The following is a 3,913-nucleotide window of genomic DNA, read 5'->3' on the forward strand; positions in this document are numbered from 1 at the left end:
CCAGGCGGCTGCTTGACGCAGGGGAACGTCGTATTGTGGGCGAACACGTGCTTGCCGTACCTACGAATTGGCCTGGTGAAGGTGCCTCTAGATCTGGCGTAGTGCAGCGGATGAAGGTTAAACTTTCTTGATATTTGTGTAGTCTTTCTTCGACTGACGGTCCGAGTCGAAATACGTGGCCATGGAATATTTCGGGCTTAAGAGGATGAGTGTGCAATGTGTGTCACTGCACAAAACACGGAATGTTAGAAAAATAGAACGATCGAAATCTAAGAAATCAAATGTTACGGGGCGGTGAGGGGATGACTTACTCGGGAAAGTAAGGCACGAGGAAATTATCCTTATCTGGGTTTGCCAAAATGACGCCTTCGAGGTATGAACTCGCGACTTGCCGGTCCCCAGTGCTGCCCAAGATCTTGGCACACATGTAGAAGGGGTCGACTATCATGATGTCCGAGGTCTTGTCTCTAATGATCCGCATCTCCATACTCAATGAAAACAGCCGAACGAAGGTGTAGTGCAGCGGATGAAGGTTAAACATAGCGAAGATGTCATCAAACCGCAGGATGATCGTACCCCCGATGGCGTTATCGACAAAGCCCTTGCCCTCTGGCACCTTGGCCACGAAAAAAGGGTATGCCACATCATTCTCAGAGAGACGCCGCTTCTCCAAAGAAAGAACGCTGTCATGCAGACTCCGCATAGCACCGGTTGCAGCATTGAGCAGATTAGTCGGTAGCATCGGCCTACCCGCCACATGCACCCTCCTCGAGATATCCTTAGGTGAAGGTGGACCGTCTTGAGCACGGATCATACTCGGTGCCGGCTGGCTCGCACCCTTGTTACTCTTTCTTTTCTGTCCCTTCTTCTTCTGCTGTAATGGGATCAAGTTCTGCTCACATACCGCCTTCTTTAGTGTGTTGGGGCTAATAATATTTCGCACCTCGGCTATCTAAGGCTCGGTGAAGGCGGCAGCTGGAGGCGTCTCCTGAGAACTAAACGCTAGACGACGCCTGTTGCAATTGGGTTTCTCCGCGGTACCAGCTAGATCGCGGTCGTCTTTTTCAGGGTTGGGTTCTTGAGAAGGAGGCCCGAAGAATTCGTCACCGTACCCATGTTCAGCAAAGTACTTATCGGCGTTGGTAAATATACCATCGTCGTTGTCGTCGTTGTCCGGATCCTGTGCCATATGCATGTTCGGATCCTGTGCCATAGGGATGTCCGGCATGTCCGGTAGCGCTGCGGCGGTCTTGCCATGGCTTGGCGCCGGCACGACTGGCGGTGTTGTCTATGGGGTGGTGTCCCCCACCCCCAAACCAATCTGACTCTTCGGCCAAAGCAGAGGCCAGTTTACGCAGGCGCTGAGGGTCATCACATCATCTTCGTCGGCCCCAGCTGGTCGAATCAGAGGTAACAACTCATCGCAGCCTGGCAGCACCCGAACCAATTCAACCCTATACACGGTGGGTGGCATTGGATTACCGTGGAACACGGGGTTGCCTGGTTGAACGATTCTGCCCTTGGCGACATTGATCAACTCGCCGCCCACGAAGTGCAGGAGAGTGCATGGAACATCGGCGGCGCCCTGAAAAAACATGTAGGGCGTCAGGGATGCCCAGTCAAAGGCAAGGAGATGAAGTCATCGGCCGAGAGGCTTAGTTACCATGATGGCGTCGAGCTCGGCTAATGTCGAGGCACCGCAAACGGCGGGTGTGCAACTGACGGAGGGGCCGCTTGCTGCCGAGGTGCCGGCCGGCGTACACCCAGGTGCATTAAGCTCCAATGCCCGTGCCGGCGTCGGAGACACCAATACCGCCTCCGCCGGAGACACCAATGGCATCACCTGCGCGTTGTGCGAGTTGCTGGTCGTGAAGCTGGGAACCGGGGGCGGCCCCTATTGGCCGCCCGCAATCCACGACTGTAGCCCCTCAATCAAGGTAGGCACAATGGCGGTGAGCGGCATTCCCAGTTGTTGTTGCACTTGCTCTTGGACAATCTCCGGAATCCGTGCCACTTGTGCCTTGAGTTCTTGAACCTCGCGCGACTGGCTTTTCGAGCTGGTCTTTCTCTCCTTTCGCCCACCAGCGTTATAGTATGACGACCATTTTGTGGACAAGCCTTCGCCGGCCACACGACCAGCTGACGATGGCTTACTGAGCTTATCCTTGTTTTTCATTACGTTCAACGCCCTATTTAGAGTGTTGTCCCAAGGGGAGCTCTGAGACGACCCCGCGCTACTGCTTTCAGTCTCCTGCAGAAGGAATGTGAACCATTTAGAAATTTGGCTTCATTAATTAGAATGCAACCATATGGAGCTAATTACGTGGGGGTGTATTCCTTACCAGAACATGCTCAAGCGCCCTGGTCTTCAGATCCGTGGTAAGCTCCTTTGTTACCGGGCCCTCCTTGTACCGGGCCCTGACATAGTTCCTGGTCTTCTTGTCACGGTATTTCTCGAAGCGGGGTGGTAGGCCTTGCTCGGCACACTCCGCGTCCTCCTTGTCCCATATAGGCTCCGCCACTCTGTAACCGCCGGGACCGAGTTGGTGGACCCCTAAGTTCAACTCCTGCATTTCTTTCCCCCACTGACTTGATTCCACAGTTGCGCGCTCTCGCACTTGATCTTGAACTCCTTGTAGTCATCTTCGCTGATCGAAGGATTTTTCGCCTTGATCTTCTCATAACTATCACCTTTGTCAATCATTCTCTTCACCGCGCTTCTCCAAGTAGACAGGGCCATGCTCATCCTCGTGAGGGCGGCACTGTTCACTTTATTCCCTAAGAGGCATGTGTTTGCAAAGTCAGCGGGGAACTTGTATCGTTCGTGCAACTTCGTGAAGAGGAGGCTGCGCAAATTCCCTCGGTCCTTATGCCTTAGGTTCTCGGTGTTGATCGAGATGGTGCTCCGGAGAATGCACCCGAGCTGAACCGAGTACCCCTTGACTAATTCTTTGGGCGCCGTTGGATTCCCGTCGGAGTTCACTTCAGTACATTCCTCCTTGACGGTGCCGAGCATGTTCGGGCGCCGGTCCTTCCGTTGCCTCTTCGGTTGGCTACCATCTATGCGTGCGCTGCCATCATCAGTGGTGGCATCCTCGGCGGCACCATCAGTGATGTCATCCTCAACGCCACTAGGGGTTGTGTAATCAGGATCGGTGTCTTCCGCGGCGTCCTCATAGCGGTGAGGTTCTTCCTCCATCTCCTGGGACAGCTCCCAGAATTGCTTGCCCGAACCGCCGACCTCATCGTTGTGGGCCATGTTTCGCTCTAAATAGGAAAAAAGTTTGGTCAAAAAGTTGGTTATTGTCAAGGAACAAGATCATGGTCTCATCATTTAGGGTTTGTCGACACCGAGGCATCCTAAAAGCTAAGATTTTATCATTTAGGGTTTGTTGACGCCGAGGCACCCTAAAAGCCTAAGCTTTCATCATTTAGGTTTTTATCGACACCGAGGCACCCTAAAAGCCAAGGTTTTATAATTTATGGTCGGTCGACACCGAGGCATCCTAAAAGCTAAGCTGGGAAGGAGAATTCTAAGTTGGGCCTAATCACTTGGCTCTATTGCCACCTATGGTTTAATGCAGCAAGAATAAAGGGGCGGTTGATCCTACTTAATTAAGTACTTAGATACCCCGGCCCATGCATTAGTCACAAGTACCCCATATGTCCTATTTTTAGCAAAGTCGTGCTAAAATTCACGGAAAATTTTAGCATGACCTTTGCTGAAAATAGGACATATGGAGTACCCGAATTTGCCAGAATGGAAGTTAATCGACATTCCAGCAAACTCAAGGGCCTCTCAGGGTACCTGCAAAATCATCACGACACGATGGTCGGAGACATGACCTTTGCCTAACAGTTCTGAACTCCTGCATGGGTCGGAGACAAGAATAAAGGTAGAATACAATGGTAG

This window comes from Triticum urartu, chromosome 1A (genome assembly GCF_056163025.1).
Source record: "Triticum urartu cultivar PI428250 chromosome 1A, HENAU_Tu73, whole genome shotgun sequence".
NCBI lineage: Eukaryota > Viridiplantae > Streptophyta > Magnoliopsida > Poales > Poaceae > Triticum > Triticum urartu.